Genomic DNA, 27,416 nt, shown 5'->3' on the forward strand with positions numbered 1-27,416 from the left:
AGATCTTAAATCAATCGAATAAAAAGAAACAGAAAACACAGAGATCTGTAATGGATGACCAGTGCCTGAGTGGACCCGAAACTCAAAATCAGAAAAATAAACTGTCATTTGGAATCTTCACAGGTGCAGCAAAATCATTGCAAAAAATAGTCATATGAAATTCCAAATCAAAAGATAAAACTATTGGTCAACAGAGAAAATCCAAGCAAAGACCAGCTGCTCAAAGGCCTTGTACAAATGAGGCAAAGAAATGTATTAGAAATTTGACAACTCCACCCAAGATTGAGTTATTCGAGCGCAGTAGCAAAGAGCCAAAAAATCCAACAGAGCAGTCTCTTTTTCAGAATGAAGCCGTAGATTTGCAAGTGGCAGTTAAGTCTCAAAAAAGGACAAGAGTTGAAGATGAAGTACTAGACGAAGCGAACTCAAATTCATCTATTGACCTGTGTGAATTTTCGACATACTCAATTGCGGTTGACGGAGAAACAGAAGATGATGATGCAGTTTCCCCTTGCAGAAATTGTGAACCCCACAAACAGCAGAGTAAAGAAGTAAAACAGAAGCAACATGCTGCAAATGATCAAAATGGCAGCAAGTCAAAGAAGGAAAACAACTCAGAAACATTCAAAAGTCTGTTCAAAGGCAGAAACAAGAACAAAGCTAGTCTCCCGAGGAAAGATGATAACCACACTGGTAATCTCAAAGCTAAATCCTAAACTAACGGAAGCTCAAACATTAAAACAAGAACATCCAACAAACACCTTTGGAAAAAAGTCGACAGTTCAATCAAGAAACAAGCTATGGAAATTGGAACTTGAAAATATTCTAGAGGAAAAGAATGAAGTGACCCTAAACTGAAATAACATAATGAAGTTGTTGCATTGTATTCTGGCACTTCGCATTATTAGATCAGACGATATAGCAATTTTACAATACAAGTCAGGAAGTCGCTCAGATTGGGTGATTCTGCATATGAAATTTAAGTTCACCACAAAGTCCTTAATTGAGGCAAGAGAAGATTTGATATTCTTTGGTTTTGACCTATCTCTATATGACGAGTCATCTACAACCGACGAGTCACCACATACTTCTCAAATAGAGCAAACAGCAAACGAACAAAGAAGATCTATGGGAAGAATTCAAAATAAACTCAGAGGCAGCTCTGGTGAATCGTCATGGGGTCACAATGCCACACCACACCCGGTCATCATCAAATCAGCAAAAAAGTCAAAACTAGCATAAAAACCAGGAAAGTGAAGCCACTCAGTTGCTGACTTCATGGAATACTTGAGGCTTTGTCCACTAATTCCAAGACGATTGTCATTTAAACAGAGAGAACTTTATAATTTGCCTCCAAGAAACTTGGTTGCAGGAGTCCCCAATATGTGACGGCTACTCAATATACTTAAATGCCATTGGAAAAAATCTATTTGGACAGCCGTTTTCAGGACTAATAACAATGATCAAACATAACTGCAACTGGAAAGTAGTAAGCTCTGTAAACTCAAATCTGTTTGTCCAGGCAACTACGTTAAAACACAGCCATACTGATCTCCAGAAACAGAAACAGTTATTGATCATAAACACATATTGGAACTCTGCAATAATTTCTCAAGCAAAATGTATCTCATCTGTAACAACACAAATTGACAATTGCTTACTGGCCTTCGATGATCCATTTATTCTTGTGTGTGGAGACTTAAATTATTCATGGTGCAATGACTCAAAAGAGCTCATTTCATCAAAAAACCAAACCAGGCGTATTCATCAGTCTGACCGTGGCTGTCGCTGGGCAAATGAGCTGGCTCTGCGTCAATGCAACATGCTAAATGGTTGCACCAGGGCGACATACCGGCAGCTGATACCTGGCACTGAGGCTCAAGTAAAAATACACTGGATTACATCTGGGCTTCAAGAAACTTGCTAAGCAAAATATCTGAACTATCAACGTTCAAGACGACAAAGAGCGACCATGACGCTTTAGTGTTGTCCTGGTACCGAGTACAAGAGGATACTGGTGGAGTTTATAACACAAGCCTGTCAATTACCAATGGAAAAAACAGACTTGGGATAAACCCCAATCAAATAACATCCAACTTTATACATGCAGAGGATGCCGACGTACAGGTCAATTACATCCCACTTTTGATGCAGTTTAAAACGAGACAATATGGCAACAAAACTGAAATAATAGGAAACAAACATCCCTACAGCAAGTCAGTAGGAGAAGCATAGAAGTCACTACATAAAGACTTGCTGTTAATAAAAAACTCTAAAATAAACTGTTTGGAGTGAACAAAGAAAAGGAGTCAACGATATCGAAATTGGTTAAAATCGTTAAAATCAATTCATGACCAAGAACAGGCTGAAAGAATGCTGCGTTTCATTACGCAAAAAGACACTAGGCATATCTAGGAAATATTAAACACCGGACAGTTAAACCAAGCCTTCACAATGTCAAATGGAGTAAACGCACCAAGCTGGGTTAAAAACTTCTCATCAGTCTTTGATGCCGACAGTGAGGATTATTTAACACCTAATATGAAATCAAACTCTAGTTGGAAGGTCATCGAGTCGCAAGAAAATATTGAAACAGCAATACAAAAACTAAAAAACTCACGGGCTGCGGGCCCCAATGGCATTTCAAATGTATTGCTTAAACAAAATAAATCCCAGTGGGCAAGCTTTATCAAGGTGCTGTTTGAACGAATTGCAGCAACGCGGGTTCTCCCAGACTCCTGGAGAGAGGCAGTGGTAATATCGGTTTTCAAGAAGGGCAATCAGGATGATCTGACAAACTATCATCTGATTGCCCTTCTTGACACTATGGGAAAGGTATTCACAACATTGCTACAGGAAAACGTACAATCTGGGCTGATGGTGCAGCAGTTGTAGACGAAAGGCAGACAGGATTTACGAGAGGAGTTGGTGTTGAACTGAACTTGATTCTGCTCAATATAGTTAAACTAGATGCCTTGAAATGTAGGAAAAAACTATTTCTGGCCTTCATCGACCTAAAACAGGCCTTTGACAGTATCAACAGACATCCCTTATGGACTAAATTGAAAACCTGGGGATGCCCAGACAATCTGCTGCAGCCACTAATAGCGTTATATTCCAATACTTTGATTTGAGTGCGCCTAAATGCACAAGGAGACTTAACTGAAGAAATACAAACAAAAAAAGGGTTAAACAGGCATGCCCATAAGCAGCACTCCTGTTCAAACTTTTTATTTCAGACTTACCGTTGGTGTTAAAACAATTCCACCACCAGCAAATGGTCAGCAGCTAAACTGGGTAGTTTACGCCTATGATATTGTGCTTTTAGACACCACACGAATAGGGCTACAAAGATTACTTCCAGCCCTAAAAAAGTATCTTGTACAAAACTAAGTGGAAATGCATGTAAAAAAATCAAAGATAATATCGTTCAGACCATCAACTCCCAAACGTGACAAGAAATGTACCTGGCAAGTGAATAACAAATGCCTTGAACGTACAAACAGAATACGTTACTTAGGTGTCATGTTTAACATCTCAATACGTAAATGGAGTTGGATGCAAGACCTTGTCTCGCGAATGCAGATGTTCGCCTTGCAAGGGGCAAAATTACATGTCATGCACGGTAAATTTACATTAATACCAGCTTGCACATTCTATTTACAAAAAGTGGTGCCTGCAATAACTTTTGGTTGCGAAGCAGGGTGGAATATTGATGCAAAATTCTGGTGTCAACTTGAAGGGAAGTTTTGGCGAAAGGTGCTTAAACTCCCTCAAAATGTGTCAATAACAGCAATTCGCTATGAATTATGCTTAGAATCTTTATATGGCACAGTTTTGTGGAAGACAATAATGGTGCTGTGCAAAATGTGCCAGTAGTAAAACCATATACAATATTAAACTTAAAGAGCACCCATACTTCTGCTGACCTATTTGCAATCTGGGAGGGTAAATTATTAAAGATACTAGACGAGGCAGATGTCTCATGGGATCAAGTCCTCCAAATGCCGCAGATTGCAAAGAAACGTGTTTGTCGGTGGAACTGGATAGTAAATAATGACAAACGTAAAAAGCTGGCTACAGCTTTAGACTTAGGAACTTCCACACATGAAGTTGGTGTACTGCCAAAATATTTATCAAAATTTCCATCAAGATATCACGGCGACCAGTTTATAAGGTTACGCCTGAATCTCTATAACACCAAGGAGAGCATGATGTTAAAGCATGACACCAAAACAGATAATAACCTCTGTCGCTATTATATGAATGCAGTTGAATCAGTAAAACACCTGGTGACTAAATGTACAGAAACTTCATCCTTGTGTCCGCTACATCTGTTAAAATTTGGTCCAAAAAATGGAAAAATGGATGAGTGGTGAAGCTATTTAATTTCTGGTATAAATTCGCAATTGACCTGTGGAGCCATACATTTTATGGACGGAATAGTCTTTGAACCATAATGCCTGTAATTGGTCACTTTGGAATAATGAATCAATGACTTTGTAATGAGATAATGATGTGAGAAAAAGTGTGATTTCTTTTTCAAAACTAATGTTACAATAAAATTAAAAAACATAAAAATAAATAATTTCTTTTTGAGAAGGATTGCACTGTCTATGAGAGCTTCTAGGATACATTTTCTACGTTAGGTTTTAAGGGTTGTGCATGATTTCTCTCATGTTTTTATAAGGTTCTGAAGGACTCTGTGGCGGAACATTTTTGTAAAATAATTTTTTTGGTATGCTTACTTCTGGCTACATCAAGATTTATAGGTGTAGTGTTAGCACTAGTGGTAGATGCAGTCTTGTTAATCAATTTCTGTTCCGTTTTACATTTTGAAAGAGGAGGCAAAGTTTCTGTACTGGAAGCTTGTTTTGTTTTGCTTAATGACTGTATAAGCTTTTTTGTTTGAACTTTTTGTACACATTCTGCTAGAGGTGGATGCTTAGTTTGGAGATTTTTATTTTGATTTTGTCTACTTTTGCTTTGCTTTCTACAGAGTTGCTTTTTCGTAGGCATTCTTTGGGGTCTGTTGGAGAAAAAATGTAAGTGTGGGTTGGGATGTTGTGCAGTGTCTGAGTATGATGGTAAGGATGTATATAGAGGTGTTTGATTGTGCAATGGGCTACTACTTCCGGTTGGGAAGGCTATTCTTGTATTTGTGTGCTACTATACAGGTGTTCAGATGATAATACAAAGTTTGCAGCTGCTGAGCGGAAGCACTAATACTGAATCTAATGTTGCAGGGTTAATACAATTGTTTGTTCTACAATACTAGAATTCTACAGTGTTTGAGTAACATTTAGAAGATTATGGCAGTATTGAACTTACTTTATTGAATGGAATGAGTAGGTTTCTTCTGAGTTCTGGTTCGTACTTCAGATGCTGCTGCTTTTCAGGAGAGTGGTCTTCACTGCAATTGTAAAAGAAAGAAGTTAGTAAATATGTGTGTTAATAGCACTGTTGTTAATGTAGACAGGGATTCCTTTGTTTTGCAATAGTAGTGCTTTCTGATAACTGTGCATGTAAATGCACTTTCCTTTGCCTATGTGCATTCTGTATATTTTACTTTGAATCTGTTAGTTGAACGTGCTCTAGAAATGATTACAATAGTAAGGGCACAGAGCACACTTGGCTTCTTATGGCGGTGTTATTGGATGTTAGGAGATAGAAGAAATAATCGTATGCTTTTTTTGCTATTTCTACAGGGTAAATGGCAGGAACTGTAGGGAAAAGCATGCAATGTATGCATTTGTGAAGGTGTGGGAAATAAAGCAGAAGGATTCGATGGGTTCAGCAGCTTATTACTCAGCAGGTGATTACCAAACTACTGGAGTGATCCTGTGGTGCTTGGAGATGGGAGAGTCTGAAATAAAGTAAGGGTTGCAATGAAGGATCTGGTACTTGTGTTGCAGACTGAAGGGAAGGGGGAGATGTTGGATGTCTTGCTTTACAACACTGTACATAGTTGTACATGATGTGGCAGAAATGACTGCACCTGTGTATAGTTGAATGCTCTTATAAATTCTACAATGGAATAGGCAACCAGATGGAGCTTTCTAGATTGGAAGCACAGTTGTAGAGGCAGTGGTGTTGTTTCAGCTTGAAGCCTTTAAAATGATATTGGCTATCTGTGTGCATGACTAAAGATGCATGTCATTTTATAACACACTAGAAAGCCTTCTCCTATAATTATACTGTTATTTGTCCCATCTTTTAATATGAAATAACACTTTGTTAGACAGCTGTGTGTGTTGTGTCTGATTACTATTATAGTAAGTAGAAATTATAGAATGTATGTTAAACATGCAGAATGTATAGAAAGGAAATTGTACTTACATCCTATGTACTGTAATGCATTAAATGCTATTATGGTTCAAATGTGGATAAATAGGTGGCAGTACTTACACAAATGATGGAATGAATGAAGAAAATAATAGTTTGCACATTACAGTTAGTAACATGGGTAAATAAAATGTGGAGAGCAGACAGGTTTGTAAGTGACACTTGATCATAGCAGATGGGAGAAATGACAGTAAGCTTTTTTTTTTACAAGTTATACAGGGTAACTGGCAGTTACTCTGTTTATATGCATTCATACAAGAGCTGTACATGTACTGTGCAGAAAATATTCATACCTGTAGTTTGTGTTCATGCATGTGGATGTGCATGAATCTGCAAGTAGAAATGCTTGAGAGTTATATAGTAGTTGCTGTAGGTGCTTTGCAATCACAGCCCAATTGTACTCAGCGTGATCAGCAGTACATCTAAAGTGCTGAACTGTGATGATGGAGTTAGATGTAGAGTTCTTGGATGTGATTGGTGGATGGTTGTGTGACTGCTTACAGTAGCCAATGAGGGAATGGTGCAGAGAGTGAAGTGGAAAGGGTAGAAGGGCTGCCCCAGTGTTACGCACTGCGTGGACACCACAGCTGTTCGTGGACAGGGTGTGCCACATTCGGGGTTTCTCAGCAAATCCAACATGGAAAGGGGACTGTAGGGATTAGCCAATCAGGTGTTGAGGTTCTGCTCTGTATTCAGAGAGGCTGTGTGTAGTGAAAATAACAGAGGTGGAGAAAGTCAGGGTGTTGGTGCTTGGAGATATGTTTGTGAATGGTTTGGAACAGTATGCTAAATGTAGGAATGTGGCTAACAACCTTGACGTAAAAGGAGTGAGGTGGTGTGGAGCACTGTGCCTGGTTTCAATTTGCAGGCAATGCTAGAAGTTTGTCAATACATGGCTGGAGTTAACAGTCCACATGTGGTTGTCCTGCACTCTGGTGTTTTGCATTTGGGCTATGTCAGGGCCCCTACTTTGTTGGAAGATCTGGAAAACTTGGTACAGGCAGTAATGAAAGTACTTCCAAATGCCAAGGTTATTTTTTCTGCTTTGGTACAGAGGGCAATATGGGACAATAGTTCTGTTTTTTGTCCTCAACAAAATGTTGCTAGGTGTTTAATCAACCGAGGCATGTATGCTTTTATGATTAGAGCTTGCATGTTCTTTTGCAACAATGATAACATTGATTCTGGTAATGTTGTTTACTTTAAAGAAGATGGCCTGTTTTTATCTTTCATGGGAAATGCCATGCTGTTTTGGAACATACAGATTTTGGAGAAGCTAATTTGAAGATAGTTGGAGGAAAATAATAAGAAAAAAAACACAAAATGTACAAAATGAAAGGTGTTTCTGAAGCATCTTAAAAAACAAACAAAAAAGGCTATTTTCAGAGCCAACCTCAAAGGTGAAATGGGGGACACTATTTAAATTTTCATTCCCCACTTTCGATTTTTCCGCGGTCACCACAGTTGTCCATGGACAGCGCATATTACTTACAGGGATTTTGATGCTGAGAGGCATGCAAATGAGACTGTGCAGAGGAAGGGATTGATTGATAAGGTATACTGGGTGTGATGTGTAAGGAGAGACTTTGTAAGAAAGTCTTTTTCCTGAGAGGAGAGCAGATAGCTATGGCTGTGTATTTCAGAAAGCAGTTTGTCTGGATTTTGGGAGACTCGTAGATAAATTGGTTGGAGGTGCATGCAGATCAGTGTAGAGTAGCTGCACATCTTGGATTCGCTCATGCGGAAGTGCACTGGCATGGATTGCGTGGAATGAAGTGGCTGGATTTGGTACCTCTTTCTGCTACTTTGTTAACACAGCGTCATCCAGACATTATTATCATTCATTGTGGAGGGAACAGTTTAAGACATGTCTCTGGAATCTCTTTGCAATTTGCAATGAAAGAAGGACTTGGGAAATTCATGGACATGTTTCCAAAGTCCCGAGTCATTTTTTCTCGTATTGAGCAGAGATAAATGTGGCTGAGTTCTTCTTCATTTGGTCTATAAATGGAGAAAGCGAGGCGCAATGTCAACAATGCTGTTTGTGCCTTTTTGAGAGATGTAGGCATGTCCTCTTTTCACAATGAAAAAATTATGTTTCGTAGTAAACACGTTTTTTCGCAGAGATGGAGTACATCTTCCTTATGCTGGAAATCAGATTTTTCTGCAAAATATACAAAATACATTGCAATACTCTTCGGAATTGTAGCAATCCATTTTTCAGTAGGTGTTGACCATTTGAAGTTCTCGAAACACAAAAAAAACCACAAAGGCTCTTTTCAGAGCCACCACTTCCTCCCACAGAAAAGTGCAATGGTTCTGATAGGGCAGCACCCCATAAGTTTTAGAAGTCTGTGGACTGTCCGTGGACTTCTAAAAATGTACAAGGCCCTGCACTATTTATTTGCCACTTCTATTTTTTAACTGTGAAAGGCGGCCCCTTGTTTGGGGGGATTTTTGTTTGATTTTTTAAACACGACACACAAGGAAAGGAAGGGAAAGGAGGGTAAGGAAGGGACACCAACCACATGGATAAGAAAGGGCCAGTGGAGAGAGGAAGATGTTGGTTGGGCCTTAATTGGGTAGTGGGCAGTTCTTCTCATGCTCCGGGACCGCAGCATCAAAAGCACTTCAAAGGTTCTCCCCCCTGCAGAGAACTGCACCACAGTACATGCACAATACTGTGACCCTTGAAAGTTAAAGGTCAACAGCATCACGTATGGCCTGTGAGACAGCTGGAGGGATGCTCTGCCCCACAGGAGTGTCTGTTGTGGTGGCAGGAGCAGAAATGGAGGATGCTGCAGGGGAACTCAATCTACTACATTTATGGCAAGGTACAATCTTACGAATAGCCCCATCGTGGAACGATCTTAGGTGTTGCTTCATTGAGGTAGTACCGTAGCTGTACAAACCCGGTTTGCCACGACTCAGTACAAACTGGCACTGAGTGCAGAGCACCATGATTGCACAGGCTTTCGGTACTCCATCAAGAGTGGCAAACAACCTCCACACCCAAGATTCACAGTGAGAACTAGTAGTAGAGACTTTCACTACCTCATCCTTGTCATCCGCTTCATCACTCTCCTCTTTATCATCACGCCTGTTCCCGTCAGCAGGCACTCTATTGTGATGTCATCTTTGATGTCCTGGGTGTTAGTCTTGGCAGTGGTGGCGCGAGTTATGGTTGCTTAGCTTACCATAACTTGCGAATTTCAGGGGGTTTTCGGTTTTACTTTGAACCATAAGGTCCCTTTAACAAAGTTTTTTTAATTGAATTTCATAGGTTTTTAGTAGCGCAACTTAACCATAACGTCCCTTTAACAAAGTTGTTTTACTGAAATATATATATATATATAAAACCACAAAAAATGCACTCCAGTGTGCGGTTCTATTTACTTTCGAACAGTATGGACAGGTATAGTGCCCTTAGGACACCTCCATTTTGGGTTTTACGGACATCCTGGACACTAATCGTGTTCTTAGAACAGTTTCAACTTGCCTGCAAACAGTACGGACAGGTATAGCGTCCTCAGGACACCTCCATTTTGGTTAATTGCGGACATCCCGGACACCAGGTGTGTTCTTAGAACAGTTTCAACTTGCTTGCGAACATCAAAGACAGGTATAGTGTCCTCAGAACACCTCCATTTTCATTTATTTTCAGACATCCGCGACACCGCGTGTGTTCTTAGAACAGTTTCAACTTGCCTATGAACAGTACGGACAGGTATAGTGTCCTTAGGACACTGCCATTTTAGTTTGATTGCGGCCATCCCGGACACCGAATGTGTTTTTAGAACAGTTTGGACTTGCTTGCGAATATTACGGACAGGCATAATGTTCGTAGAATATCTCCATTTTGGTTAATTGCGGATATGCTGGACATCTTGTGTGTTCTTAGAACAGTTTCAACTTGCCAGTGACCAGTACGGATAGGAATAGTGTCCTTAGGACAACTCCATTTTCATTAATTATGGACATGACGGACACCTCTTGTGTTCTTAGAACAGTTTCAAGTTGCCTGCGAACAATGCGGACAGGTATAGTGTCCTTAGGATACCTCCATTTTGATTAATTACGGACATCAGGGGCACCTCTTGTGTTCTAAGAACAGTTTCAACTTGACTGCGAACAGTACGGACAGGTATAGTGTTCTTAGCACACTGCCATTTTAGTTTGATTGCGGACATCCCAGCTACAGAATGAGTTCCTAGAACAGTTTGGACTTGCTTGTGAATATTACGGACAGGCATAATGTTCGTAGAATATCTCCATTTTGGTTAATTGCAGATATCCTGGACATCTTGTGTGTTCTTAGAACAGTTTCAACTTGCCAGTGACCAGTACGGATAGGAATAGTGTCCTTAGGACACCTCCATTTTGATTAATTATGGACATCACGGACACCTCTTGTGTTCTAAGAACAGTTTCAACTTGACTGCGAACAGTACGGACAGGTATAGTGTCCTTAGCACACTGCCATTTTAGTTTGATTGCGGACATCCCAGCTACAGAATGAGTTCTTAGAACAGTTTGGACTTGCTTGTGAATATTACGGACAGGCATAATGTTCGTAGAATATCTCCATTTTGGTTAATTGCGGATATCCTGGACATCCTGTGTGTTCTTAGAACAGTTTCAACTTGCCAGTGACCAGTACGGATAGGAATAGTGTCCTTAGGACACCTCCATTTTGATTAATTATGGACATCACGGACACCTCTTGTGTTCTCAGAACAGTTTCAAGTTGCCTGCGAACAATGCGGACAGGTATAGTGTCCTTAGGATACCTCCATTTTGATTAATTACGGACATCACGGACACCTCTTGTGTTCTAGGAACAGTTTCAACTTGCCTGCGAACAGTACGGACAGGTATAGTGTCCTTAGCACACCGCCATTTTAGTTTGATTGCGGACATCCCAGGTACAGAATGTGTTCTTAGAACAGTTTGGCCTTGCTTGCGAACATTACGGACAGGCATAATGTTCTTAGAACATATTCATTTTGGTTAATTGCATAGATTCTGGACATCTCGTTTATTCTTAGAGCAGTTTAAACTTGCCTGTGAACAGTATGGACAGGTATAGTGTCCTTAGGACGCCCCCATTTTTGTTTGTTTGCGGACATTACGGACACCCGCGCGCCTGCGCACAACCGTTCCCGTGCAGCTGATGTCCTGTGAACACTTCTTCCGTTCGCGGACATGTTAGTGGCGCCATCATGTGACCGCACCCACGCTGAGCATGTGTCCTGAATTGCGGACACTGTCCGGGTCCCCGAACATTTTAAAAGTACCTTTTCGGGCAATCCACAGTATTTTATACTAAAAATGCAGCATAGCACATGTCCCAGACAATAACCCTGACTTTCTACATATTTTTAGAACTTTTTGAGCCCTTTTGGGGTGTTCGTTCTGTCTGCGGACAGCACGGCTCTCCGTGAACCGCACACCAACACCCCTATAAAAGGCCACACCCCAGAGCTCATCCTCATTGTGTTTCTGGCTACCTTACAGAACACGGTGTATTTTGCAGTCAACTTTCCTGATTTTCTTCTGAAACCTGATGGCATCCATGGATCCTCTGATGCCACCTGGTGCTACATCTGCCTTAGATCCACCCCCACCCCCTCCACCACCACCACCTCCCCAGGGGCCTGAAGAGGGGAACAGGCATGAGGATGTAGAGGAGGATAAAGAGGATGACGCGGATGACGTAGTGGAAGTCCCTACTACCAGCACTCGCCGTGAGTCTGGGTGTGGCGGTTATTTACCATTCATGGTAACGTATCCAAGGTGCATGCGAACAAAGTTACCTGAAACCAGTGCAAAACGGTGCTGAGTCGCGGGAAGCTTGGTTCGTATAGCTTTGGTGCGACTACTATGAAGCGACACCTAAGGTTGTTCCACAGTGGGGCCATTCGCAAGGTTCTACCTTGCGAGGAGCGTATTAGGTTGAGTTCCTCTACTTCATCCTCTGTTTCCTCTCACCACAAGAGACACTCCTGTGTGAGAGCGCATCCCTCCAGCTGCCTCACGGGCCATTCACAATGCTGATGACCCTTACCTTTCGAGGGTCACAGTTTTTTGTATGTACTGCGATGCAGTACTCTGTACCGGGGAGAGACTTCGAAGTGCTTTTGAGACTCTGGTCTCAGAGCACGAGAAGACCTGCCCACTACCTAAATAAGGCCCATCCTACATCTTCCTCTTTCCACCCGCCCTTTCTTATCCCTGTGGTTTGTGTCCCTACCTTACCCTCTTTTCCCCTCCTCTCCTAGTGTGTTGTGTGCAAAAAAACAAAAAAATTATAAAACAACAAAAATACCCCCAAAAAAAGGCTCTTTTCAGAGCCGCCTTTCACAGTCTAAAAATAGAAGTGACAAATAAATGGAGCAGGGCCCTGTGCATTTTTTTTTTTTAAAAAGTCCACGGACAGTTCAAGAACATCTAGAATTTTGGGGTGCTAGCCTATCAAAATCTTTGCACTTTTCCCTGGGAGGAAGTGGTGGCTCTGAAAAGAGCCTTTTGGTGGTGTTTATTGTGTTTGAAAAACTTGAAATAGTAAATACCTACTGAAAAATGGATGGTTGTAATTCCACAAAAGGACACAATGCATTTTGCACAGTTCTCAAAAAAAAATTCATTACCAACATAAGTAAGGTGGACTCCATCTCTGCAAAAAATGTATGTGCTACGAAACATAATATTTTCATTGTGAAAAGAATTCATGCCAACATCTCTTAGAAAGGCACAAACAGCCTTATTGACATTACGCCTCGCTTTCTCCATTTGTGGACCAAATGTAGAAGAACGCAGCCACATTTGTCTTTGCGCAATACGAGAAAAAACTACTTGGAAATTTGGAAACATATCCACGACCTTCCCAAGTCCTTCTTTCATCGCAAATTGCAAAGAAATTCCTGACACATGTCCCAAACTGTTCCCTTCACAATGAATTATAATTATGTCTGGATGATGCTCTACCTGCAAACTAGCACAGAGAGGTAGCAAGTCTAGCCACTTCATTCTGCGTACTCCATGCCAGTGCACTTCCACATGAGGGAATCCAAGATCTACAGCTACTCCACAGCGTTGTGCATGCACCTCCAACCAATGTATCCATGAGTCTCCCAAAATCCAGATAATCTGTTTTCTGAAACACACAGCCATAACTAACTGTTCTTCTCTCAGGAAAAAGACCTTCTGACAAACTGTCTTCTTACACAACACACCCACCAAACTTTACTGCCCAATCAATTCCTCTGCTCATTCTCATTTGCATGCCTCTCCACCCCAAAATCCCTGTATGTAATTTGCGGTGTCCGCGGACTTCCGTTATGTCCGTGGATATATCGTAACCTAGACAGACCTTCTACCATTTCCACTTCACTCTCTGTGCCATTCCCTCATTGGATACAGGTAAACTGCCACACAACCATCCACCAATCACATTCTAGACCTCTACATCTAACTGCATCATCAGAGTCCAGCACTTCAAATGTACTGTAGATTCCTCTGAGTACAAGTTCCACATCATTGGAAAGCACCTACTACAAAAAACTACTGTACACGTCTCCAAGATTTCTACTTGCAGCTGCATGCATATCCTCATGCATGAATACAAACAACAGGCATGCATTTTTTCTACACAGTACAAATACAAATCTTATTAATGCATATAAACTAAGTGACTGTCACTTAATCTGTATAACCTAAAAAATAAATGTACTGTCATTTTTCCTACTATTATCAACTGTCACTTTCAAACCTGTCTGCTATCTAAAAACATATTTACACACACAGCAATCTAAAAAATTACACACAGCCAGGATAAGGACAAGCACCTTCAAACACTCACACAGATAAACACTAACATTGAAAAGCTCCCACTGCAATAACACCACTACCTGTACATCAAATCCTTCTGATTTATTACCCACAACTTCACAAAATGCGTACATTCCATGCTTTTGTATAAACTATCTGCCATTTACCTTATCAAAATTGCAAAATAAGTATATGATTATTTCTTCTATCTCCTAACATCCAATAACACAGCCTTAAGAAACCAAGCATGTTTCATACACTTTCTATTCTATTTATTTGCATAGCATATTCAACTAAGATAATGTAATTAAGATATGAAGGCTGCATATAGTCAAAGGAAACTACATACTATATATACACAAAATTACTAACTTATTTCTTTTACAATTACAGTGAAGAGCACACTCCTGAAAAGCAGCAGAAGAAACCTAATATTTGAACACAAAAAAAGTAAGTACAATATTACCATAATATTCTTACTGTTACTCAAACACACTATATGGTTGATTCATGGTATTTGTGCACCAAAGAAAAAAAGATAAGTGCCCCATTCTGCCCACAAATACCCATTTGGTAAGCATGAATTTGCAGACAGAATGCTGCACAAATCCCCATTTTTTGGTGCACAAATGACATAACTCAGCCTCTAGAATGTTATTATTGCAGAACAAAGAACTGTTTTAATCCTGTACCATTAGATTTAGCATTTGTGCTTCTCCTCACCACTAGCTTACTCTCTACTGTCATCTAAACCCCAGTATAGTAACACACAAATAGAAGAATAGCCTCCACACACCATCACATACATCTCTAACATCAAACTCAGACACTCACACACACAGCACACAAGCATTGCAGAACAACCCAACCCATACCTTCTTTATTTTTTTCAACAGACCCCAAAGAATGCCTACCAAAAAGCAAGTCCGTAGAAAACAACGTAGAAGTAGAGCAAAGTAGAGCAAATGAAAAAGTATCCAAAATAAGCATCCATCTCTAGCAGAATTTATACAAAAAGTTCAAACAAAACACTAATACAGTCATTTAGTAAAAATAAACATGTTTCAAGTACAGAAACTTTGCCTCCTCTATCAAAATCTAAAACGAAACAGAAAACGATTATCAAGAATTCAGCTACCACTACTGCTAAAACTACTCCTATAAAACTTGATATAATGGCAAGTAAAAATACTCCCAAAAAATATTTTAGCAAAAATGTTCCGCCACAGAGTCCTTCAAAATCTTATAAAAACAGGAGAGAAATCATACACAACCCTTAAAACCTACCGTTGAAAATTAATATTAGAAGCCTTTATAGACAGTGCAATCCTACTCAAAAGAAAATTATTTATTTCAGTGTCAAAAAGAATTAAACCACTAACAAAACTAATCAGTAAATTACAAAAAAGACTTCTCAATAAATGGAGGGGCCGATTCATGGAACAAACATGCACCGAAAATCACAGCGCAAGCTGGCGCAAGGTGGAGCAAGCATGAAAAAGCACGCACACGTGTGCTATTCAAGGAAGGGCCTGCGCGTGTCTTCCACTGGTTGTGCGTCAAATGTCGTAGCAACAACCGGAACGCCATGCGCGATGTGCACAGGTAAAGCGCACAACGTCGGCGCACACAACAAAAAGGGGGCGGGTCACGGGGTGTAACACGTGGAATGGGGAACAACGAGTGAAAAATAAGGTGTAACTGGGGAAGTACTGCAGGGAAATACATGGAACGCCCACACGCACGCGAACAACTCGTATTCATGGATTCGAATAGGGGAAACAAGCGCACGCTAAAAGACGCGCACAGGTGTCAACACGTCTGACACAGGAAGGCAGGTGTAAGCATCCCCGCGCACAGTATAAAAGTGCACGCAAAAAACAAACACGCATATACAGCTACGACGCATGCCCCATTTGTTGCAGCACTGATCGTGGGACACCGCAGGAGGAGGAGAATAGCCAGGGCCCGCATTTTTTCCCCCCGGACTAGCCTTTTTGGGATGCCTGACGACCAGGTCTACGGCAAGTATAGGTTTCCACCTCGTATCATCCTAGACCTGGTCAGGGAGTGGGAAGTGACCTTACATCCCCCACCTTCTGCTCCCAAGCATTGAGCCCCTTGGAGAAGGCGCTCAATGTCCTGCATTTTTTGGCCACTGGGTCATTTCAGCGGACTACTGCCATAGTAGGGGGGGTCTCACAGGCCACGCAGTCACGCTTCCTACACCAGGTGTTGGCAATCATGACTGCGCGCCCCTCAGTCCGCAGGCACATATGCATACCCAGAACAGCCGCAGAAAGGCAGGCCGTAGTCCAGGACTTTTACAGGGTGGCACACTTCCCCAAAGTGCTTGGTGCCATAGATTGCACCCATGTGGCCCTACGTCCATCTAGGGCCACTGAGCACATCTATCGAAACTGCAAGCACTGGCATTCCATCAACTTGCAGGTGGTATGCGATTCAAAGGGAATCATCACCTCTGTCTATGCAAACTACCCAGGCTGCACCCATGACAGTTTCATATACAGAATTTCTGCCCTGTGCCGGGCCCTGGAAGCTGGGCAGCTTGGTGACACAGGTGAGTACAAATGCCTGTGCACATGCATGCATGTCACACACAGACAAATACATAAACCCCAATAATCACAACCATTATCACCTCTCCAGGGGACAGTGCCTACCCTCTGAGCAACCATATGATGACGCCATCCGGAACCCCACCGCACCACCCCAGGTAAGATACAATGCTGCCCATATTGCAACCAGGGGCATAGTGGAGCGCACATTCGGAGTGCTAAAGTCACGCTTCCGCCCCCTTGACCGCTCTGGCGGGCAGCTACTCTATGCACCCCCAGTAGTGTGCAGGATAATTGTGGCAGCATGTGTCCTGCACAATGTTGCAACACGGCAGAGCGTACCGGTGGACATGGTGGTGCCCCCACATCCCCAAACACAGGCACAGGTGCTGCCCATGGGAGGGGATAGGGCACATGGCGAGGAAGCCCAAACCCAGCTTGTGGCTACATTTTTCACCTAAGCTCCCACCCCTGCGGAGTGCACACAGGCCTGGCACATACCAGGTGACAATCGATGATGACAAAGAGACAGTAAACTGTCACAACCTTACCACCCTGAAAATGTTGCCATGGAAGTGTTACATTGTGTGCATCCCTAGCTACTAAAACACAAACAATCATGTGTGACCAAAAGGAACACATGCAAGGTGTGCATCACACACCCCTGCAAAACAGGCCTTCAAAATCCCTGGAATGTCATCCAACCCCTCCTAAACCACATCACCCTTGTTTTACACACCATCACATGGCAAGCAATAGGAAAAGGCCAACACATTACATGTGATAAATGGAAATTGCCTTCACAAAAAAACGCCTGTCATTGAACCTGATGAAATGACTGACCAACAATCTCCCATACAAAACAAGTCAAACCCAAATGCATTCCAACAGTAGTAGCATGAACATATCAATCAAAGCCTGTTCACATGCAAATTGGCCAAGGCAAAATCCACACTCCTGAATATGTGTGAAACAGCATAGTGACCAGCCATTGTGACAGAGACACACCTTGAGCATCACATGAAAAGGATAAAATAACCAAATAAACAAACTATTGACGCATGTACAGGATCCACAAATGGTCAGAGATCATGTGCTGCAGGGAGACAGTGGTCCCCAGAAGGCAAACTGTGTGCACATTTGGACATGGAAGGGTGGATGTACATGTGGTGGAGCATAGTGCGACTGTGTGTGTCAGTAGGGACATGCACTCAGTACATGCATGTCCAATCAAGTGACAATCAGTGTCCTCTACACATCACATGTGAACATTGCCCATGTGCACACCCTAGCATGGCAAAACACACCAATCCCCTCACACCTGAAAGGTACCCACAATAGAGGAACTGGCATTCACCAGCAGAACACATTATAAGCATAGGACACCACAATAACAATGTCAGGTTGCCCATCACACTGCAGGCCACGACAACTGTCCAACAACCAAAAACCCTCCCTCATTCACATCTCACCATGACCTACTGAACAACCGTGTCTGGGGTATGTAGCCTTCTTCCTTGAAGTCTACCTGGCCACAGGATCACCCTACCCCTTTGTCTCCATCTACCACCTTGCATGTAAATAGTGTCCAGCACCCTAAGAGGCCACCTTGACTGGCAAAAATACCAAATTGAAGAGAACTCAAAGGAGCCAAACACACAAGCCAGCTAAAAAGCCTGTAGGCAGCAAAAAACACTTGAAGAGTCTCCAGTACATGACTTGAAGTAGCAGTAAATTTCAAAGCACATGTACAAGCACAATGATGGAACAACCAAGTTAGCACACTTAAACATGCTACAACAGGATGTTTATCATGTTTGCTACATAATATACAATGATGCAGCATCAACTGAAGGGTAGTGTCACTGCTCCGGTGTCCACGCGCAGGAGTGGTACGAACAAACCACCCCCTCCGTGGTCTGGGCGCCTGCAAGGTCAAACTTACACAGGCCTCTGAGACCATGGTGGGCAAGGAGGGTCAGGGATATGTTGACTGGACAGGCATTGGTATTCTGGACAACCGGAAAGAAGGGCAGGAGAGGGGAATTGTTTTGTCAAGGGAAAGTAGGGAAAAGACACAAATCTACTATTCACAATAACACATACTCAATCAGAAAAACTATGTACATCATGCACATTGTACCAAATCACTCAAATGGAAGTTCAAGAGAGGCTTATCACTGGGGTGAGTGCTGGCTTCCTGACTGGCCACTCTCAGGTCCGGTAACAGGAGCAGTTCAATGCTGCAAAGATAGTAAGAGTTACTAATCTGTGTGTGTCCATAACACACACACACACCACCATACATGCCCCAAAGAAAGTAACTCCTCCACAAACAAACACTCTTGTCTGCTGCTTCATACCCATACGTAAGACTCCCCCCGTGATGGTTCATACACTGTCAATGCAGTAAGTCAGGCGCACGTGGGCGCATGGCAAATGGAAGAGCAATGTGTCAAGATTCACACATCATGCAATGGTCCCTGGGTAAGCAGCTACACGCATATAGCGAGGTACCACTTCAGTACAAGTAGTGTCCTGGCATCCCCCAAATAAATGAGGTAGTGCATGTGTCAATTTGAACATGCAAATGATATGCACTGCACACCAGTCTGTCCCTCGCTGGGTGTCCCTGTGCGCAGCTCAGTTTTTCCATGCTGTGAAGGCTAATGGGCTTATACATCTGCTTCAATGGAGCTTGCTGGACTGGAGGATGTGTCCGACAGCCCCTACATGTGCCCCTGGCAACTTGGAAAGCAACTTGCCATGTGCCCACCAACTCCTCTTAGCTGTACTGTGTGCTTCAACACCAATAACTGTCCAAGCTCACCGTCAGTGGCGCCACTTAGCATGTATTTGCAACAGGCCTAGTGTTGCTGTGGTGTGTGCCCCTTGTGCTGCTCACCTTGCATGGAGTTCCTGAAAACATGTCTGCTTCTGTTGGATGTATGAGCACAACCTCTGTGGCACTGCTAGCGCACACATGCGCATGTCTGCACCACAGAACGTGGCCAGCTGCCAGACATACACTGGCCCATGTCTGCCGTCAAAGGCAGTCTGGAGGCTCATTCTCATGCAGAAAGGGCACAAAACACATAATTAATGCAGGACAGTCAACTGTGTGTGTCTCTTCATGCTGGTTGTGACTGGACCATGTTGGAGACGTACATCAGATTCCATCCCACCATCAGTGTGACTTTGACAGGCAAAGGGTGGCGGACACTCCCTACAGCATGAAGTGCATCAAGCACATGTACATTGAAGAAAATAAACATACAACACAATGCATAGCAATTAATGGACACCTGATTCCTGAAACCACCCATTCCTAATGCTGAAATACCGTCAATAAGACCCCTACAATCCCCACTAGTGGTGTTAACACAAGTAGTACAGCAGCAGACAGGCCACAGATATGACAGTCCAAAGCCTTTGTGAAATAGACTGTAACACCGAACCATCCTTGCAAGCCCATGGACAAGGGAAGCAGGAGTGGCCTATGTGAGTCAGGACCCCAAGCTGCAAACACATACACGAGACAAGCTTGAAGGGCCCAGCTGTAACAGACAGTGGATGCTTCCAAAAGCCGCAAAGCACCACACTGTCACATGAAAGCACAACAGACAAGCAATTTTAAACTATATTAACTAATTACACCTACTATGAAAAACCTACATTATCTAATTAAACTAACTATCAAATGGAATGTTAACTAACTAAACTTAAATGAAAAATCAAAAAGGGCCACATACGACCCGGGGGGAGGCACGCAGGAGGGGGGAGGTACAGGGTGAAGCTCAACACCCACATGCGATGATGTTGAGTAAAAAAAAAAACCTCCATGGGCTCAACGCCTGCACAGCCCGACCTGTATGGGAGATACCTCGTTGTCCAAGTCTGGCTCTTCCTGAAAAGGAGGATGTGGCACAGGGGCCTGACCACGCCTAGCTGTCATGATGCCCGCTCCCGGGGAGCCGGCTCAGGCCCTGCGTCCCCGAAAGCAGACATCAAGTCCCCGGGGAAGGTCCCAGCAACCCCTTATAGGGGCCCTTTGGACAGCGTCCTGGCGCCTATGGCGCCAGGCTCATAGAAAACGTCAGTCCTGGTGCCATAGGCGCCAGGCTCATTATGAAAGTGTTTGGGTGCACTTACCTGATGCAGACCATGCTGCAGAACCCCAGCCTCCTTGAGGCCTCAAAGGAACTACTTTACCTGTGGGACTCATTTACCACCCGGGCGTGGTCGGGGAAGGATACATACCTGATTGGAGGAAGGACACATTCTAGGAACTTCTTCCAAGGCTATTTAAACCACACCCGATCAGCCACACGTGCTTCGCGTTGTTCTGCATCTAGCAGCTGGACGCTCACCGTGTCTGCTCCTGCATCTTGACTTCTGCCACACCTGCCAGCATCCTGAATTACCTGCAAAGGAAGGGAACAAGAGAACAGAAGAAGGAAAAGGCCTCACCTGCTAAATCTGCATCCCAGAGACATTTCGCCGACAATCCTGAAAAGGAAGACATTTATTTTTAAAAGCACATCGCATCGATCGCTGCAGCGCCGCATTCTACTCACTTTTACAGGGCGCCTCCATGCTCAGCAGCGACCATCTGGATTCGCAGTCGCGCCCCCGCGCCTAGGGAGGAAAAGACAAGAACAAAGGTGAGAGAAAGAAGGGAAAAGGGAAGCTAAAACTCCATGTCAAGACTTACCTGTTGGGCCATTCCCTTTTCATTTCGGGTCCACGCCGCATCCAGGCATTTTCGGACCCCGGCCCCTAAGGGGAAAAAGACATCAGCGTTAATGAGTGAATGAAAAGACATTACCAAAACACTCATTAAAGACTTACCTGATTTCCACAAGGATTTCACCGCTCACCTCGGGTCGGTGCCTGTTTCCCGGCATTCCGTACCCCGCCCCTATGGGGAAAAAGACACTAGCATTAGAACATTAATGCATGGCACAAGGGGAACCACTTATAGAAAAACTTACCTGGAAGCCAAGCAAGTTTGGTTGTCACCCATCCAAAAATCCAGTGACGTAACTGGATACCAACGCGCCCCTGCATCAGAAGCAGGATGGAGAGCTCGTCCTGCTAGACCCTAAGGTGAGACGCTACGTGGAAGCACAGAAGGGTTTTGAGGAGGGTGAGAGGGGTAAGTGGGAGGCCGATTGCATTACCCCACAGACAGTTAACACCCTATTCTCACCTACAGAAGGATACTTCTGCGAGTCTGACAAGCCAGATCTGGGGCCCGGTCCAGTCCGTCTTCCGAACCCTCCGCATCACCTTAGACGAGGTCACAGCAGCACGAACCAGGCCAGCGCCCCCGTGGGAGTCAGGTGAGCGTTACACTAGCTGCACCTTGCCAATCGTCGGCAGCAAGTCTGCCGGATGGGTGAGCCTGGTTCTGTGCGGCGATGACACGTAGGTCTGCATTCAGAACCTCCCGTGATATGCGTGCTTCCTCTTGCAAGGTAACACGTGTAACACAGAGTTCTTCCTGCAAGGCCTGGCTGGACAACTGATACACCTCCCGGCAAGCATGTAGCTCAGCAGAGATGGTAATCTCAAGATGCGCAAACCGCTCCCCTGACCGCGCCCTCTGGGACATCACAAGGACACCCAGAGTAGATCTGAGGGACTCATACTCACTCTCAGGGCCTCCATGTGTGCCTCAGCATGAGCAGCAATTGCTTGACGCAAAGACAACATTTCAGCCAGGCGTGCTCTGTCTGAGCCTGCCATGCCCAGCCTGAGAGAGCAGGCCGTGGACTGTGCCGCCCTCTGCTGGAGAAGCACCTGCCTGGCAGGGGGGAGCACAGATTGGGCCACACGCTCCATGCTCACAGCAATGTTTTCCATTGCTTCCCCCTGGCGTTCTGAATTGGCAGTCATGTCTTGCTCCCACTCAGTATACCTTGGTGGCATGCGGCCACCGCGCTACTGGGCTTGACACCTGTGGGACCCAATGACCGGCCATCCTCGTTGGGTTGGCACCGCCTGCGACTGCACGACTACATGCCCCCGTCGATGTGATGGCCCAGGCCCATCAGCGACTGGTGTGGAGGGTGACCCTGCGTCCCGATCCACCACAGGCAGAGGTCCCACCACTGTCTGACCCCTCAGTGCAGGTGTTGCGGATAGAGGAGTGTCCACATCAGAATCACTCACCCCTGACGTATGGACCTGATGCACATCCAACTCGACATGGACGTCAGAGTGGTCATCTGGGCTGGACTCATTTCCAGCCAAAGATAAGATGGACTGTAGTACATGTGGGTTTTCGTGGTCTACCACCCCACGACCCCCACTTGTGCCAGGTTGCTGTAGTGATAACAACCATGTGCCTGGCATGACAACACCATCCTCCGGCTCCATTGCTTCATCCTCTGAAAAGTAGAGAAAAAAAGATCAATACACATGTTAGAAGAACACAACACACACACACATAGACATCACAGAGACAGACAACACATGAAGCAGACATGTCACACACAAAAGAGAACCTGCCATGCATGCCGGGTCAACTTCACATTGCTACTGTGCTTAGGCATGTAGAAGGGTGTTATGCCACTCAGAAGTGGCTTGATGCAGTGCAGAACATTTGTACATTACTCACTATCTACATGTACAAGTACTTCATGATGTGTATCAGAAAACATGAAGGCAGTGCAAGGTCAAGTTCAGGCATCACATGCAATGTGCATGCAATGGGTTGCATGGCTACAAGCAAAGCACCCCTCCCCCTAAGTGGAAATGCAGGGATGCCTTGCATTGTATCAAAAGGATGACCAGAGGCCTCTGTATCAGCAGACAGTGTTGACTAGCATCAATTGCATCATCTGGGTCAACTGACAACACAGCAGATGATGATGGGACAGTAAGCAGGCCATATGATGAGCCCTCAGTAGTACACCCACGTGTGCAGAAGACACTACACCAGTTGGACTGAGTCAGTGGGCCTGAAACAGGCTGAGGCCTGTGACCCACAAAGACTGTCACACCCTAAACATGTGGGTCGCAGGACTGAGCCACAGTGGCCCTGGGAAGGCTGATAAAATGCCATGAAATGTAGGTCACTCTGGACACGTACTACAATGATCATCCATTCAAGGATACATAGGGGCATGCATGGAATGCACATGGAGCATGAAAGGGAACTCATTTCCCTGCGGAGCATCTGACATCTGCACAGTCCAAGTGAGACACCCTGCATCAAGTACAAAGGATGTACCCCAATGCATGTGTCTGGCAGGTTGGCTGGTGAAAGTTAGCATGTACACAGGACGCATAAACAGTTCATTGCATTATGGCAAAATGATGCAGACCAGTGCAAAGGTGATATTGTGGTGCAGGGGGGGTGGTGGGGCAAGGGAGCATGCCTACGTTGAGTACCCACATGCAGGGAGAGTACACATGCACGTCAGTCATGCAATGATAAGGTCCCAGTGCTGAGAGGAAGGACACCCCAGGCTACATGCAGAAGGGCCAGTGAGCTGGAACATGGACTGGAGGGGCATCCAGGTGACCAGCATGTGATTAGGGTGCAAGTGTGGTGATGCGGACAGTCCCCGTCTGCTCCACATGTCCACCATCCTGCAGAGCAGCTATGCATCAGTGAAGCATTGCATTACTTGCACATCTGAACCATGTACACATGACATGTGGCAGTCATGCACAACACATCACACAAGTAAAACACACATAACCTCGACAAACACGCAGCAACACTCACTGGACTGGGCATCAAAGTCCAGCATCTCTCCCACTCCTTCGACCAATTCAGGTGGTATGAACTCCGCAACGAGTGACTTGTGCTGAGTGAGGTCTTCCTCCTCAGGTGCCGGCCCACTGCCAGTCACCAGAGTCAAGTTGTAATTTGAGGCACACTTAGCCTTAGCACTGCGTTTGAGGTCATTTCAATGCTTTTTGCACTCTTGCACCATGCGCACCTCATGGCTGAATGCACTCACATGTTCCGCAAACTGCTTCCAGTGAGTATCACGGTGGGCAGCCGTAGTTTGACAATTAGGCCCCACTAGCATGTCACGGTTGTGGTCCCGCACGTAGTCCACGAGGAAGTCCAGTTCCTGCGCACAGAAAGGCTTCTTTCTCGACGTGCAGGAGGTTGTGGCTGTGTGCGGGCTCCCAGCCTGTGCTGCAGGTGCAACCTTCCTCCTCTTGGATAGTGGCACCGACCCTGGCTGGCAAATGCCACGCTGATCAGTATGGGCAGTGGCAGCGGAGGATTGAGCGAAGGGAGTGGCAGGTGGAAGACCAAAGGCCTGACTTGCGTCAGTGGCTGCTGGGTGCCCTCGAATGGTCCCTGCGCAGCAACATCTGCTGTGGCAGGGTCAATGACCGCGACTGTCCTGGTTGTCAATGACCGCAACTTTCCTGGTTGGTAGACTCACAACCGGGGTGTTGTTGGCTGTATCTGCCCCTGCACTTGCCAACACCCGGCTGGTCGGGGCAGCAGATGACATTACTGCCCTAGGGTCACGCGTCTCGGTCACGGCAGCCCTGTATGCACCTATGGTGTTCCTCCTGCCCTGTTGGAAATCTTCCATGGACTCTTCAAGTGCCAACGCAGCCTGCGCTGGCAGACCATGAGCCTGGGTGGTGGTGTCCACAGGTGCACATGCAGCTACCACTACCCTTGGGCCGGTTGCAGTTGATGAAACGGACTGCCGGGTCACATGGGTGCCAGTGCCAGATGCAGAAGCTGCATCTCCTGGAACCACATGGGGTGGTGGCATGACTGCACCAACACATGGCACAACATTGTGCCGAAGTGGCGCACCCCTGCCTCTTCCCCCTCTGCGGCAAACCTGGACACCATGGAGTCCCGCTACTCCCTGGTCACCCCGGCCACGTCCCTGACCATGCCCACCACGAGGAGTATGCCCAGATGAGGCACCCCTCACCTTTAGTGGCCTCCCAACCATGGCACAGATGGAGTAGTGCCAGCACAGATGGAGAAGTGCCAATGGGAGGTGTACACGACAATTGTCCTGGGCAATTGGGGTGAAGGAGGTGGGATGCAAGATGTTAAGAGCACCCATGCACCTGCAAGGTTGTATGTGACCCCGGTGATTAAGTGACGGGTCACGCAACGCTCAGGCACCCCAAAACTGCAGTAAAACCGTGCATGCAACCCCTGCAGCCAACGTGCATGGAATTAACCTCCCGCAGTACGCGGTGGCACCCAGGAACACGAAAAACGCATAGGCGTGGGACACGCAGGCTACTATGACCTCAAAAACGGGTACGCGATACACTGGGGCACCTGCAGTGGGAAAAATAGCGTGCGTGACTCACCATCAGACTAGCGTGATGATGAAAAACACGCATAGCCAATACCCCCTCCAAAAGAAGACATACATCCTTGATCCCTGTGAAGTTGTGATGGTGCGCGAAACAACATGAAGTAGCAACACACATGTCAGTCTCCACGAAAGGCACGTACAGCGAACTGCTGGCCCCGCTCACCTTTAACCCGTGCTGAGGGAAACGCCTGCACGCGTCACGTCACTTACACGCTTAGGACCTTTCCTCGAATTACACGCATTCAAATGCGGACGTGTGGTTTTTTCACGTGCTGATCCACTATGCACCCATGTTGAGGGAAACGCCTGTGTACTTTACGTCACAGATGCGCTTACGCGCTAGGGGCCTTTCCTCAAATTACACGCTGACGTGCACTTTTTTCACATGCCAAATCACTCCATATCAAGCTGGCCATGCGACAACACACGGAAGACCACGCTCCTGCCCAAAAGGTCATTTTCCTGCCCCCAAAAACGCCAAGCACACTCCCACCTGCCATCTGCTGCTGCCTGCCTGTCTGCTGCCCACGTGCCCTGCTATTTGGTTCCTGCACGTCAGCCATCTGCAGGGGTCCATTTACTGTGTCCACCCCTGCTGGAACAGAAGACTCCCGACTGGGATACCATCGCTCCACAGCCCAGCCCCAGGACCCAGTTGCCCACCCACACCTGCCTCGGGGGTCGCCCTGTCGGGGCAAACACCATCCGAGACCACTGGCGACCCCCAGCCCAGAGAGGCAGACGGCCACCAGCTTCAGTGAGAAGGAATTTGGTGTCCTGGTGGAGCAAGTTCTGGGGCATTATAATGCCCTCTTTACACCACCGTGCGCCGACAAGGAAGGATGGGAGAGGATCTGGGAGGACATAGTGGTTGCCATCAACGCGGAGGGGGTGGCAACCCGCGAGATCAGACACATCCGGAAGTGGTGGGAGGACTTCAGGTCCAGGACCCTCAACAAGGCCCGGCGCCTCATGAAGGCAGAGGATGCAGAGGGGTGCCGGGTCAGCCTGACCAACATCCAGATGAGGGTCCTGGAATGCATAAGCGAAGCGCTCAGCGCCCAGATCCTTTGGAGGAAGACCCATCTGGAGTCAAGCGGTAAGTGGCCATGCATTGCTGTGTGAAACAGGGCATGTTGCAGTGTGCTGGTAATCAGCTACTTGCCTGTATGTGTAACATAGGCCATGTATGGATATATGTGTGCAGGCTGTCCATGACATCTGCCTGACACATACACAATCCACCCTTTCTGACTTCAGGTAGGCACACAAGGTTCTTCAAATATTTACATATTTTAATATATATCACATTTCATAAAAACAATCA

This window comes from Ambystoma mexicanum, chromosome 4q (assembly GCF_040938575.1).
Source record: "Ambystoma mexicanum isolate Mex_15411 chromosome 4q, UKY_AmexF1_1, whole genome shotgun sequence".
NCBI classification, from domain to species: domain Eukaryota; kingdom Metazoa; phylum Chordata; class Amphibia; order Caudata; family Ambystomatidae; genus Ambystoma; species Ambystoma mexicanum.